This window comes from Varanus komodoensis, unplaced genomic scaffold (genome assembly GCF_004798865.1).
Source record: "Varanus komodoensis strain SLA01 unplaced genomic scaffold, ASM479886v1 scaffold1, whole genome shotgun sequence".
In the NCBI taxonomy this organism is placed as follows: Eukaryota; Metazoa; Chordata; class Lepidosauria; order Squamata; family Varanidae; genus Varanus; species Varanus komodoensis.
The window spans coordinates 116,520,088-116,535,821 of record NW_025335268.1 but is presented as its reverse complement, the minus strand read 5'-3'; the positions used below and the strand labels follow the sequence as shown (position 1 = coordinate 116,535,821).

The following is a 15,734-nucleotide window of genomic DNA, read 5'->3' as shown; positions in this document are numbered from 1 at the left end:
CAAGATGCCCTGTCAGGGTACCATATTCAGGTAGCCACAGACAACACCACCGTCATGTACTACCTGAACAAACAAGGGGGAATGCACTCTGCCCGCCTCATGACTCTGGCAACCTCCATCTGGCATTGGTGCATTCAGAGGGGCATCACCATCACAGCTGTTCACGTGACTGTGCACTTCAACACCCTAGTGGACTCACTCAGCTGGCACTTCAGCCTCCCCCTGCCCCATGAGTGGGAGCTAGAAACCTCCGCCTTCTGCACACTGTGCAAGAAATGGGGGTACCCAGAGATCAATCTCTTTGCTACCCCTGAGAATACCAAATGCAACCTGTTCTGCTCCAGAGTGGGACAGGGCAGGGGGTCCCTGGGGGATGCCTTTCTCCTCAGGTGGGAGGGGAACCTCTGCTATGCCTTCCCTCAGTTTCCTCTGATCACCAGGGTGGTGGCCAAGCTCCAGAGCGACAGGACGAGCTGCATCCTGATCACTCCCTAGTGGCCAAGACAAACCTGGCTTCCCCTTCTCCTTCACCTATCAGGGAACAGGTTCTACCACCTGTCCTCCCTACCCAACCTGCTCTTGCAGGACTGGGGAAAGGTCCTGCATCCCAGTCTCAGGACCATGTGCTTGATGGCCTGGAAGATCACACCTTGACTGACCCATCAGGCTCCCTCCCTCTGGTGGTTACCGCCATACTACAGGCCGCCCTGAAGCCCTCCACACAGCATTCCTACCTGGCAAAGTGGAGGGCCTTTGCAGCCTCAGCTACAACACAGGGCCTTGACTGCCCCTCTACCTCCATTAACCACACCCTGGCATACCTACAGTCCCGCTCTGCTGTGGGCCTCTCCCCTTCCTCTATCAGGGTCCACCTGGCAGCCATCTCCCACTTTCACCCCCCCCCCATCCATGGGTCCTTGGTGTTTGCTCACCCCCTGGCACACTGCTTCCTCAGGGGCCTCTGAAACTTGGCTCCACCAGTTCGGCATCGCACCCCCTCCTGGAGCCTCTCAGAGGTCCTACAATCCCTCACAGGGAGGCCCTTCAAGCCCATGGCAACTGCAGACCTCTGCCTTCTCTCCTGGAAGACTGTGTTCCTGGTGGCCATCACATTGGTTCACCATGCCAGTGAACTAGCTGCCCTGCGGATTGACACCCCCTTCACCACGTTTCACAGGGACAAGGTTGTCCTCCGCCCTGACCCACACTTCGTCCCCAAGGTGATGTCCCCTTTCCATGTGAACCAGGACATGGTCCTTCCAGCCTTCTTCCCCAACCCATCCACCCCCATCGATGTCAGGAGGGCTGTCGCCTTTTCTACAGAGCCCGGACTGTGCCTCTCTGCTGCTCTGAGTGCCTCTTCGTATGCTATGAGGGCCCCAGAGCTGGTAAACCCGTCTCCAGCCAAAGTCTCTCTAAGTGGATTTCCAGTACCATCACCCTTGCCTACGAGATGGCTAGAATTCCACTGATGGACCGCCCACGTGCTCATTCCACATGTGCTCAAGCCACATCCACTGTGCTGCTAGCTGGTGTCTTGTTCCAAGAGATCTGTAAGGCTGCAACATGGTCCACGCCCTCAACCTTCATCCAACACTATCAGCTAGACATCCATGCCAAATAGGACTGCGCCTTTGAAAAGGCAGTTCTCTCTTCAGTTCTTTGGTGACGATAGCCCCTCCTCCTGGACAGTAAGCTTGCTAGTCACCCGTAGGTGTGATTGCATGGAGACCACAAAGAAGAAAGGCAGGTTGCTTACCTGTAACTGTCGTTCGTTGACTGGTCATCTGTGCATTCACACAACCCACCCTCTGCCCCGCTGGCTATCGTCAGCTTTTCTGCCCGCATGGGCCAGGGCAGGGCGTGGTCACCACTATATCCTCCACAGATTCCTCGGATCCCTTGCATGCCTGGGACAGCACAGTCTTCAGGCAACTGAGGGACTGGGCAGGAGCCCCCCCACCTTTTATGCTGCCTGCACAGGGGGCAGGCTGGGCTCCTGCCCACTCCACGGTGCCAAGCTTTGGAAGTTTTCTCTGATTGAGGCCTTGCACTCCCCAGCAAGCCCGTAGGTGTGAATGCATGGATGACCACTTGAAGAACGACAGCTACAGGTAAGCAACCTGCCTTTCCAAAATAAAGGAAAGAATTGATACTACTTATTTTCAATGTTCTCCTCTTAGCTATTTTTGAAGGAAGATTTAAATGACACTCCATATGCAAAACATCCAACATCCACAGCCTTAAATTTACAAAAGCTGAGCAAGGCTGTCATAGGACATTTTGGAGGGCTTTCACTCATAAGGCACCGTAAGTCTGAGATGACTTGATGACACATTAAGAATATGCAAATCATACATTTCCATTTTGTAGTTAAAAGTTAGAAACAACTTGAAACATGTTAAAATTGTGTCATTTTTCTAGAGATGGGAAGAATTTGTTCTTTATTCCCTTCCCAATGTTAAAAAAAACACTCTTTCCTTTCCATCGGAAGAGAAAAATATCCCAGGCAGGCAGAGACTTCTTTTTAAAACTTTATTGCAATAAAAGAAATGGAAGGGACTGGTTTCCTTCCCAATTCTTCTGTTCACCTGAGCACATGTTCACACACTCCTTTTGAACCCTGCTCCCAGCCGCTTGTTCCCTCCTTCTTTCCCCTAATTGGCTAATATGATACAGAGAGGTTACACTCTTTCCGCCCGCCTACTCCGCACTGCCCCAACACCCCTTCTTCCCAATCCAGCCCTGCCCCTGGTGGGCTACAATAGGCTCATTTTGTTCTGCCCAGCTCGTCAATTAAACAATCAGGAAGTATTTGGCCCTCCTGCCTACGTGCCTGTTTTCCCATACCTTGTGCTACCTGATTTTGGCCCCTCCCCAACTTTGGGCTAAGTAATTTTCTTTGTTACCTTTTTAAATCTCTACTCCCTTGTTTCAAATCATCTCTTCACACCTATCACCAAGAAGGTCTTTATAGTATACAACCTTTTTCTTTCTGGAAAAACAGTCTGATGTGGCATTTGCAGCTGATTTTCAAGCAACTCTACAGAATTGCTAAAGGGTGCTGGTTATTTTAATTTTGTCTTAATCGCATTTTGAAATGTTAAACAATGAAAAATGTATTCTTAGTGGGCTATTTGGTCTTTCTGGGTTCCTTTTTCCCTTATTTTATGGAATGAAATGTTTGCTTTTGGAATATCAGGATCTGTGGGCTATTAACAAACCCTTATGCTTGCTGTTCATAGTATATGGTTATTAAAGTATTGGCAGCCTTATCTTCATGGATTCCTGCTTACTTACCCTTTTTGTTCTAAAATTGCATATCCTGGTGGATAATGAAGGCAGAGGCAGAGATTTGCAAGAGCTAAACCAGGCTCCCACTACCTTGTGCTCTGTACAAGTGTTGAGCAATAGCTGTGACCCTCAAGTAGCCTCAATGAAAAGGTCAGAGTGCAAAGAACACAGTGGCTACATAAGTATGGTGGGTGGATTGATGGCAATCAAAGCCTTTGGGCAGTAAACAAGCTAGCTAACCAATAAGAAAGGACAGAGAAATAATTGACAGCAGGCTGAGGGCCGAGCTAAATCAACAAGGAGCTAACATCAAATCAAGGGGAGTCCTGGAGTGAATCATAGGCATTGTTATGCTCTCAACTGTCACAGAGGATAGAAGCTTCAGTATATTTCAGGAATGTGGAACCTCTGGCCCACAAGTCTAATCCAACCTGCAGAGCTGCCCTGGGTTCCTCCAGCCCCACAACCTGGAGAAATGCCTCCTGTTACCTTTGACTGGGGATAGCAGCAGGGAAGTGGATGCTGTCCAAGTCCTCTTTCATGCATCTGTTACTACAAGGGGGCAGTGTGTGAACTGTGATGCCTGAAATTTTCTGGTGCTGAGGGGAATGGCTGCTTTTCCCAGGATGGCCAAGCCCCTTTCTCTATGCCTGTCCCAACGCAGAGGAAATATGCAGTTGATGATATCAGTGGTTGTAGCCACACCAGCAACTGCATTCTGACCCCTCCCCACACACAAAATGGTTCTGCACACATGGTATATGCATATTACATGGTATGTGTATCTTGATTATGGATCTTGATTGTAGGTGCAGACACATGGAATTACTTATCTAATTGCTATGCTCACACTTGGATGACTAACAAATGAGGAAATATTTGAATTAGCTAATCCAGAATTTTGTCAGGAAATCTGGTCTAATCCTGAAGTTTTCCCACAGCCAGGCAGGTCAACAAGTTCCCACACTACCTCAGCATTGGTCTTGAATATTATACTGTGCTTCTCTGTATAGCTAGCTAGGTATAAATTAATCAAGGGGTATGGAGCCTGCCTGAACTTGCTTCTCATTTTCCAGAACCAGATTACTGTATCTTCATTTTTTGATCCACCATTACAACTTATCAAGTCTTCTGCACCTTTTGCTCCAAACCCTTGTAGTTTGAAGGGTTTTGCCTTTTTGTTAGAACTTCTGTTCATGTTTTTTCTTGGGCATCTCTTAGTTCTAATCCAGGGTCCCATATAGTTTCTCACAATTCTTTGCTACTGGCTCTGTGCTTTACTCTGGCACATGTCTTATGTCTCCAGGGCCAGAGTATTCTGCTTTCTGTTTGGATCACCTTACTGCTCTACTTACTCAGAAAGAGCTGTATGCCTCATAGGTCCAGAAATAAAAGCTTTACAACACTTAGTAAAGAACCCACTGGGTCCCAAAGCCAGATTTCATATGAGCAGCAATGCCCCATAAGGCAACCCAGGCAGTTTTTCAGCAACTTCCTTTTGAATTACTCTCTTTGAATCCAGTGAAATAAGGGCATAGTTTCCAAACACTCTCTGCTGAAAGCATTATTTCTGATTCCTCCTGGAAACTCTTAAGGCATGGGTGGAGTACTTAGGGGTTTTAAGAGCCAGTTTCCATCCCCTGGAACCTTCCATGGGGCACATCACTGAATTTTTTTGCCATCAAATGTCAGCAAACCATGATAGTAGCCAAAAAAGGCCACTTTTGTTTTAACACAAGTTATGCACCTTGTTTTAAAGTTGATTAGACTTTGGGGACCATTGTCAGCAGCAAATGTAAGGAAGCCTGGTGCCACACATAAAGTGTGGGGATGACATCCAAAAGCATTTTTAACTGGGGTGGTTCAAGCCCACTAAACTGTTTGGTCTCGCCATCACCACCCATCAAAAGGCCTTAATTTGGGTCTATGTAGACAATGTGGGCAGAGGGTCTTATGCCCCATGCTTAAAATAGGAGCTGAGGCTGGGCCACACAAGGGCAGTTTGTGCCCATTCCATTTTGGTATGCTTCTGGAACAAAGCAGGAAGCTGAACACAGCTGAACGCTACCATCAGCACCTGAGCACCATTGGTCACACAGTCTTCCAGGCCTCTGCTCTGCCATTTTCAAAGCACCACCATGCCTCATTATTTGGCAAATGCTCATTTCCTCACCCTTTTGTCTTTATCTGTTATTGAGGCCTATGAGAATGGCTGATATGGTAAAGTGTGGGTATACTGACCAAGCTATTTTCTTCTGTAATGAAAGTTCCTGTGAGTTTTGGAAACATAAATCTGTAAAAATAAAGTATCCTCTTTTAGATTGTCATGAGCATTTGAGCTACATATTTAAAAGTAGCTACTCCCCATTTTGGTAAGAGCAAAGTAAATAAATCCACTGTGTGCACACCACACCTCTGATTAAAGGTCTCATAAGACTGTCATTTCTCATTACAAGTGTATGCCTACAAGTTGCATGTCATATGAAAGAGGAAGTGCAGTGGCAAGGTCATTTATATCTCTGTTTTGAGTTTGCTCCAGCATTCTCCTCTCTGTGAGCCCAGACCAGACGTCTATCATTTCAGCCACTGTTGGCATACAGAGGGGATGGTAGAAATATTCACTCATTCTATTCCAGCTGCATGTCCTGAGTGAGTAAATTTTCAAAACTGTCACGCTTAATAACGTGGTCCTTGCAGGCTGTCTCCCCACTCCCCGCGCACCCTCCCCAGGCGTATCTGAATTAGGTTTCAGCTCTGCTGTTACCATGGCTTTCTGACTGGTCACAGCAACAGCCACGCAATGCTCCCGGATTTGTTGCCATCTTCTGAGTCACCTATAGTTTTCGTTTTCTTTCAGCGTATAGAGAGAGAGGAGCGGGGTGAGGGGAGAGGCAAGCCTGCCTTGTTCACACGGAAACTGTTCCAGCGCTGTCGTTCAAAAGCAGCTCGCTTTCCAAGAAGGGGGATTAATTTGGCTCGGATGCAGGCGTGTCTGGCACGTAGGCTGAAAGGGGCTGGGTGAAGGAGAAGGGGTTGCAACGTGCTGCGCAGTCACTGGCTGCGCTGGTTGCTAGGCGCTGGAGGCAGGAGTGTCAGGGATTCCACAGGGTTCAGCGGCTGGGCCCGTGTGCAGCCAGCAGGCCAGGTTGCTAAGCAGTTTTCACAGGATCTGATGAAAACGCACTTCTTTGTGCTGTGTCAGCTATTTCTTCCTCTTCGTGCTTCCCTCCCAGTTGCATTGTGTTGGGGTGGAGGAAGAGAGGGGGGAGGTCTCTTTTTTCCTTTCAGTTTAAAATCCAAATTCTTGGGAACTAGCCAATGAATGCTCCTTGCTGAGGACTATAAATATAACCTGTTGTTAGGGTTGCCAGATTAACCATTCAGAAACACATGGGTGCTTTAGTCTGTTGAACTGAGCTGTTTGGTAGCTGGATAAGGGACATCTATTGTGCTCTATGGGGTTTCAAAATGAGGGGCGCATCTGCAAAATAATGGACACTTGGTAGCTTGCCAATGTTTGGGAAACTGGAAATTGGGACACCCTGATTTGTGTATTTATTTTATGTAAATTTATGCCCATTTTAAACAGCATGTTGCCCCCTTTGAGATGTTTCTTCTTTTAGAAGAAATTACTTCTCTGCTTCTCTAACACTGTCTCCTGACCCAATCATATTAGTATATGCGGCAGCAGGACAGGCAGGTATTGTTGAAGGTGGCTGGGACAAATTGCACAGAAGAAATACTGACTGGTTATCCAAGTGGTGTAGATACCTAGTAGCCACCTTTTCTGTATTGAAAGGGTAGAAGCAATGATATAGCAAAATAGTTACCCCCACTCTTGTATCTGGAAGTTTCCAGCCCCGATGACATCTTTGTTTCTCACTTTGCTTCTCCCTAGCTATACAGGTTGGCAGATGTACAAAACAATATTCCCATAGTCACCACCTGTTGGATCCCTGTTCTCAGCCTTCTCTTCTGCCTACCTCGGAGTGCATGCTCCTTTGATCCCATGGGATTCGTGTTGATAAGTGAACCACTCCTGTGAACAGCATGACTTTAGAGCCTATCTCTGACCCTTAACCCTGATCCCTCCCCCAGTTCTTGGAAAAGGAATAGTAATTGCAGGGATTGCTGGACTGTCACTTGCATTCTGTCACTTCAGCCTACCAGTACATCACAGCCACTTATGTTACTATGTTTAATCCAAACAGACTATTATTATTAATATTACTGCTACTACTACTCTGTTGCATTTGCATCCTCCCTTTTTTCCTCTATTAAGGAAAGAGATGGTTTTCATAGTCCTCCTCCTCAATATTCTATCCTCACAACAACCCTGTGAGGTAGGTTAGCCTGAGAGTGAGTGATTAGTGCAAAGTCACTAAGTATGCTTCATAGCTGAGCAAGGACTAGGTCCTAGAATCTCCTCAGTTCCCAGTCCAACATTTTAACCACCATACACATGCTGCACTGGCTCTCACACTACCAGAATAAAAACAGTTTTTATAGTACCTCAAAGAATAGTTAACTCATTACTGCATACGATGTTGTGGACTAGAATTCATTGCATCAGATGTAGCCTTGGTGTCTGCTTCATCACATTTGTGTGCAGCTCGTTCAAGTTTACACTTACATTTCAAGATCCATGAAGCATCTTCAAGGTGTTAGCCGTCTCTTTGTTGTGTCTGCTGCAACAGATTAGCATTACTCTGTCAGAGTACTGATTGTCATGTAAAAAGATGTGACCCAGTTCACCTAGCACATTTACACTGGATTTAAACAAGCACTGGCTAGTCATGGACAAATGGAAGCAATAAGTGCACTGACTGTGACTGCTGTTTGTTCAGTGGTAAACAATCCAAGGAAGCACCATTAGTTGGTTTTACTCATGGTTTTTTCTTGGGTTGCTAGTCTGGGTAATTCCTCCCCTAATGGCCCACAATTCTGCATTTGGAGTTGGAAACAGGTGACAATTAAGAGGTAAGAACCAAGCAGGCATACCACAACTAGAAATAACATGCTGCTTTCCAGTATCAGTTTTCCTTCTAAGCCAGCCTTTGATGCTGGCTTGGCTGAGTCACACAGTTATCCCACAGCTGCAGGCAGGAGGTGGTTGCCCACACTGCCCTGCTCCTGAGTAGAGCTCCTTCAGTCTACTGCAGTCTCAGATTGTAGTCTGCACTGCTCCTTTGTTGGGGGTGTCTAGATTTTCCCTTTGAGTTAACATCTTGGCTCCAGAGCTAAGAGACCTTTCTTTCTCGGACTTTCAGTGTAAACTTTCCTGTTGTAGGGATAGAACAGCCAAGGTCTGCCAGGAATTGATGTCTGGCTGGTTGTGTACTCCATTTCCTTGGGGGAAGAGATCTCCTGAGCTAAAAACAGGCCCTCCCCAACTGTGGTACTGGAGACCAGGCTGCAAGAAGAACCTTCCAGGGCAGGCATGACAATTATTGGAGCCAGGTGAGCACATGCAATAAACTCACTAGATCTAGTGATGAAACTGGACCTTCCTCTGTGGCTCAACCAGGGAAAATAATAGTGGCCTAAACTGCCACTCTTTGGCACATGGTGACAATCTTTACTATGTTAACGCTAGTGACATGTAAAGCAGGGCTGGGCAGACAGTCGATGTCTGGGTGATTTTCAGCAAGTTAAGAGAAATTTCTAGCTCCCAACTGGTTAACAATGGTAGCAACATTAAGGGAGTAAGAAAGAATGGATTTTGGTATGGAAGAACTGTGAGTTTTTCCCAGCTCTAGTTCACACATTGCTGTGCTCATAATTCTTTAATTCTAACTGAGGATGGAAAACCTGAGCCCCTCCAGATGTTTTGATGTGCAACTCCTTTTATTCTCCAGCATTGGCTATGCTGGCTATGACTGATGGAAATTGCAGACCAAAACATTATGGAGGGCCATTAATTGCTCAGGCCTGTTCTCAGTGTATGTCTGTTGCATGAGGTTCTGGGTGCAGGATTTTGGAGTCCTAGGAAAATAGGCAAAGTTGGTCTTGCAAGCTTGAAATCTACCCAACAGTTGTTTGTTTGTTTGTTTGTTTGTTCGTTCATATGTGTATTTATAGGCCACCTATAACTGCCAAGGCCTTCCTAAGCAACTTACAATGCATAAAACATATTAACAAAATAAAACACATTAAAGCCAATTAAAACATAACAATTAAAACATCTATAAAAGCAATATAAATAGGGACACAGCATTCAGACTGTTAAAAAATTTCCTAAAAAGGTATGTCTTTGCCTGGCACTGAAAGGATCATAAAGATGGTGCCAGGTGAATTTCCCTAGGGAGGGAGTTCCAAAGATGGGGAGCAGCAGTGGAAAAGGCCCTTCACCGAGTTGCCACTCTTCTCATGTCCCTGAGGGGTGGTTCTTGTAGAAGGGCCTCCTGAGCTGATCTAAGGGGTCAGGTAGGTATATATGGGTGCAGACAGTTCTTTAGAGAGCCAGTGTGGTGTAGTGGTTAAGAGCATGGGACTGGGACTCAGAGGATCTGGGTTCGAGTCCCCGCTCGGCCATGGAGCCAACTGGGTGACTTTGGGCCAGTCACAGTCTCTCAGCCCAACCTACCTCACAGGGTTGTTGTTGTGGGGATGAGATGGAGGAGGAGAGATAATGTAAGCTGCCTTGAGCCCTTTGTAGGAAAAAGGCAGGATATAAATAAAAAAAATAAAAATAATAAAAAAAATAGATAGCTGGGCCCCAAACCGGTTAGGGCTTTATATGTCAATACAATTGCCTTGATTTGGGTCTGGGTCACAACTGGTAGCCAATGAAGTTCTTTCAGACTGACTATATTTGGCCCTGAAATAGTATCACTGAAATATGTGTGTGACTGTGTATGCATATAGGTGTCCTTCCATCACAGAGTAGATCTTGCAAATCAATAAAAAGCAAAATCTTGCATAGTTATATTTTCCATATTGTACCTCTGTAGCTCTTTACACAGTAATGAAATTAGTTAGTATTTCACTGACATTAATGGTAACCTTGTTGTGGCTTTCCCTGCTTTCTACTCAAAAGCAGGATTCTGTGGAGTTCAAATCGGGGCACAAGCAAAAGAAACATCTGCCTAATGAACAAGGTCATCTTCCCTTGCAGAGGAAGGCACAGACCATTGCTCTTAATTATATTATTAACTGATCTTCCCAAACCAACGTACTTTCTTGCCTTTGATGTGCCATCCAGTCCAACGCAGACTTCTTTTTCCTTTTTTGGTTTGTGTTCTACTCATTTTAGCCGGAAGAAGAGATTAATGAAACTTCAAAGGTCAGTTTAGGTTTTCTTTTATTTCTACAAACAAATTTGCCCAATCAAATACATTGCTTCTTTCTCGTCTATTGGCATTTTCCCAAGCAATTCTAAAAGTGCCTTTTAGTATCCAGTGAATCACTACAGAGAAGAGCTAGTTCAAAATAAAATGTTTGACCAGATTGGTCTGCTTTTTTAGTTGATTTACAAAAACAGAAGAAACTGAAATGCTTGTTGAGTGTCACTTAGGGAAATGTTTGTGTTTCATTTTTTGGGGATTTTCTGAATCAGAGTTCTGCACTCGTGCTCTCACTCTTGCTCTTGCTTTCTCTCTCTCACACACACACTCACTCACTCACTCTTTCTCTCTCTGTGAAAGTGGCTGTTGTGAACCAGAGTTTTTAGCTGATAGAAACAAGATCAGTGTGATCCAACATGGTTGTTCATTTTCTTAATTTCACTTATATGCACACTGCAAAAAGTTAATATCTATGTATACATGCATATAGGCTGAAATGTATTCAGTAGGTTATTTGGATCCTGCTTTGAAAACTCACATGCTATTTTAGTTCTATATGCCTTCAGTACTTAAGCACATTTGATAGGGAGTGATTCCTATTGAATCCAGTGAAAATCATTAGTTAGTGAGCACTCAATTGGATTGAATTATTTAGGTATCTGGCTGGAACTGATTTTAACTTATCCCAAAATGTATAACTGTAACAAATTGCTTTGGATGAATAGATGCTAATGAAGGAGGATGAAGTTGTTTCTTTAACCAAGAATTGGTAGATGTTCAGGAGTTAAAGTTAGAGTAAAGCACTGGGGGGGGTTTTGTTAATGTTCCACACAATGGTTATAGCCAGTGCTTTTTTTGAAAGAAAAAAGGTGCCAGAACTCACATCTTGTTAATCTTTTATTTAAAAAATTATATATTCAGTTCTTAACATAAATTTAATTTATTGTATTTAAGGCAAATGTTCATAGTAAATTCCAAAGTTTGTCCAATTCTTGTCCTACAAATCTTCTCGACTCCTTTCCCTGCTGTTAGTATCTATGTGTTCTGTCGTGTCTGTTAATATTCTGGCCTTTTTATTAGCAGGACTAGTGACTGAGAAGTTATTAGTAATTTTTTTCATTTTTTAATTTGGGGTCACACTTTTACACTAAAAATTAAAAAAAAGATTTTCAATTCACCAACTTTTTTAAAATAAAGAAATTATTTACATTTTGCACATAGTCAATCACTGTACACACACCCATACACTTCAGTTATGTAACGAAACATAACGGTCGCTGCCCGCACTCAGTGCGCGACCACATGACCAATCACAAACCAAGCAGCGCCACAAGCCGAGCAGCGCCATCACAACCAGCATGCACATGGATGGAGGTGATTCAGTAGATACTGTTTACTTGGTTTTCTAAAAGGCTTTTGACAAAGTCCTTCACCAAAGACTCCTGGGCAAACTTAGCAGTCATGGAATAAAAGGGGCTGTCCTCTTATGGATCAGAAGCTGATTAAAGAGTGTAGAAAGCAGAGAGTGGGAATTAACCATATTCTGTCCTGATGGAGGGATGTAACAGTGGGTCCCATAGGTATCTATATTAGGACCAAGGCTTTTCAATTTTTAATACATGATTTGGAATTTGCAGTAAGCAGGATATTAGGCAAGTTTACCAATGACACCAAAATATGTACAGTTGTTAAAACCAAAAGGGACTGTGAGGAACTCCAAAAGTTTTCAACAAACTGGGGAAATGGGCATCCAAATAGTACATGCAGTTCCATATAAACTAACGTAAACAAATGCATATTGAAGCCAAATAAAATAAAATAAATCCCAGCTTCAAGTATAAGCTGGCAGTTACTGACCAAGAAAGAGATCTTGGCTTGGGGTTGGGGTGGACAGCTTGATGAAACTGTTATCCAGTGTGAAAAAGGAAAACTCTGTGTTAGGCATAATTAGGAAGGACATTGAGAATGCAAGCACCAAAGTCATCCTGCCCTTATACAAATATTTGGTATGACCTCACTCGGGTACAGCTCTTGTCACCAAACCTAAAACAGGATATTGCAAAGCAGAAAATGGCAATGTTGATGATCAAGATGCTGGAGTAACTCTCTTGTGAGGAAAGGTTAGAAAGCTAAGATTGTTTAGCTTGGAAAGAAAGTAAAGGGAGCCAAGAAAAGGTGTATAGAATTATGCATGGTTTGGAGAAAGTGAAGAAACATGGTTTGGAGAAACTGTTGCATCCATAGCCTGTTTGTGGGGCACTGTTGGCCACTGTGTGAACAGAAAGTTCAATTAGATGGACCCTTGATCTGATCCTACATGACTCTTCTTACATTCTTAAGTAATGGAATACACTGCATGCCCAATTTTGCCTTGACTTGTGTGAAGACTTTGGCTGAAAATCAGTTTTACCTAGATGAGATGTTTTCAAAAGCACATTCCCATGAAAAAGTTAATGATCATGAAAGGGGATGATGAAAAAGTTAGTGATCTCCCACTGTCATGAGCGAAGATCACCTCCATTGCAGTGAGATCTTCCTTTGTATCAGCGGCACCTGACACTTCTCAGTGTTCTGGGAGATTTGTCTAGGCCAGGGATGAGCAAAATGTGGCCCATGAACCACATGGGGGGTTCATTCATATACCCTCATCCCTGCTTCTGCCATCATTGCTGCTAAAATCCTAACAATTAAATTTATGTTGTTAGTTGCCCTGAATGGAGAGGAAAAGCTGGGATAAAAATTCTGAACAAATTTGTAAAACAATGTTCATGGGACCAGCTGCCGGAGAGTTTGTGTGTAGTTGCTAAATAGCACGGTTAGTTATGAAACATCACCTCTGACATCATATTGTAAGTATGGTGGCACAGTCCGAGTGAATTTATATATCAAACGTATGGTCCTTAGGTTCTTTGCAAGGGAAAGAACTCACTCTTCAGAGTTTGCTTGCAATGAAAGTTGGAAGACGGAGAGGGAAAGCAGCAAGACTTCCATGTGGAATAATGGTATATCAAAAAGTATCACATTTTATTGCCCCACTCTGGAACTTATGGGTTCTATAGAAGCTCAGTGTGTTCAGCACAACAAAGGATTTAATTAGGCCCCACAAACTCCTTCCCCACACACATTTAACTTCTTTCACATTGCTGCAAGCAGATTATACAAAAAGGAGTGTTAGGGTGAGATGATGTCATCTTCCAGGAAGTGTGCTGGGGAGGGCATGTGCAGAGTGCCTAATGACACTCTCATAGGGATGGAGGAAGCATCCTTATGCTAAACAAGCCATTGGTCTGTCTATCTTGGGGTTATTGACAGTGCTTATCATCAGTGTGCCAGAATTTCAGTTAGTCATTTTCCTATGCCACCTGGAGATGCCAAGGAAAGGAATTCCCCCTCCATTCACCCTTTCCAGTCACCATTCTCCTTTCCTTTCCTTTCCTTTCCTTTCCTTTCCTTTCCTTTCCTTTCTTCTTTCTGTCAAGAACAAGTCATGGAATATTCAAGAGTCAAGCGTAGTGAGTAAAAGATGTTTTGAATGGTACTGCATTTTATAGAAACGGATAAAGATTTATTTTTCTCCCCGTTCAGCATCATGGGGAATCTTGGTTCACAGAATTACAAGAGGAAGGAATCTGCTGTTACTTTGTTTGTCAGTTGACATTTAAACTTTCAGAAAACAAGATTTAATTAAGTGTTGGGGAAATAATAGTACTCACTTATACAATCCTATATATATCCACCCAGATGTAAATCCAATGATGTTAAATCATTTCTTCATGAAAGTAAAGATAGAACTGAACTCAGGTTACTATTTGCAGCCTCATCTTCTTCATGTTTGTTGTTGTTATTTTTGTTATGTGCCATCAAGTCATCTCCAATTTATGGTGACTCCATGAATGAAAGTCCTCCAACATGGCCTGACCATGACAGTCCTGCTCAGTTCTTCTAAGTTCAAGGCTGTGGCTTCCTTTAGGAATTCAATCCATATCATATTTGGTCTTCCTCTGCCTCTTCTGCCTTCAACTTTCCCTAGCATGATTGTCTTCTCCACTGAGTCTTGCCTTCCCATGATTTGTTCAAAGTGTGGAGCTTCCGTTTTGTCATTTTTGCTTGTAGGGAAAGCTGTGGCTTGATTTGATCTACTCGTATGCTTGATTTGATCTCTTGCTCATCTTTCTGTTCATCCAGGGTATTAGCAAAGCTCTCCTCCAGTACCATGTTTCTTCTTGCCAGCTTTCTTCACTGTCTAGCTTTAATAGCCATACATTTATGATTGGGAATACTGTACTACAAGCATTTTTAAATTCAAATACTTAAATTCATATTTAATTTACAATTCATATTTAAATTTATTTCTGCAGTGGCTTGTCATTGTGTGTGAGAGTGCATGGAGAAATGTGGCATGTTTGGATACCATGAATCACCATGGAGAACCAACACTGCTGTTGTCTGTGGAAAGAGCGCAAATGCATCCTAGGCTGTTGTCCCCACTTTGGGTATTCCGCCTTGGGTGATCCTGCTTAGGTGACCAGCTCAGTGAGACAGTCTAGCCTCTTGGCAGCATTGCTCTTGATTTTGATGATTTTGACATGCTACAACCACTGTGCATGCCATTGTAAAAATACATTTTGTTCACCAAGGGTGGAAAGTGTGACCTGTGGCAAAAGGGTGTGATAAAAATGTCCCCTGGTCCTCCAAAAGATGCCAACAACTAATATATACATGTCCACACATATACATGTGAATGCATGTCATGGTCCCATGTCAAGTGCCTACAATGCCACTAGATGTTTTGCTACTTTACAGTGCATGATAAGAAACACTTTCAGTGCCAGTAAAAGGAAAAAGGAGTATATATTTATTATACCAGGAACAGTTTTAGTAGTCTCTTCATGCACTGTCTACTAGGCAGCCATCAAAGCAGCAAATCTCTCATTTGGCCATTAGACAGCCCTTTCTGATGTTTCACTTCTTTGGAATTTAGTCAATGCTTTGGGTTGCCCTACCATTCTTAGCTGTTTTGCTTTCTCACTAAGGAAAGATTATGGCTGGTACTAGATCTACATATCAGCAGGGGTGCAAAGACACAGCATCTCTCCCCATGAGTCATAAATTGTGACCTCAAAAGTTCCCAGCTTGTCTTCTGTGGAAGTCCCC

At 43.7% G+C, this 15,734-nt stretch overlaps 1 long non-coding RNA gene across 2 annotated transcripts in view; it reads left to right on the top strand.

Moving 5' to 3' along the window:
• The first annotated feature begins 5,834 nt into the window (after positions 1-5,834).
• Positions 5,835-15,734, top strand: part of LOC123029057 — a 33,563-nt gene continuing 23,663 nt past the window's right edge. For both annotated transcript variants that reach the window (XR_006415833.1, XR_006415832.1), the window contains exon 1: positions 5,835-5,943. This is a non-coding gene — a long non-coding RNA (uncharacterized LOC123029057). The remainder of the gene's footprint in view (positions 5,944-15,734) is intronic.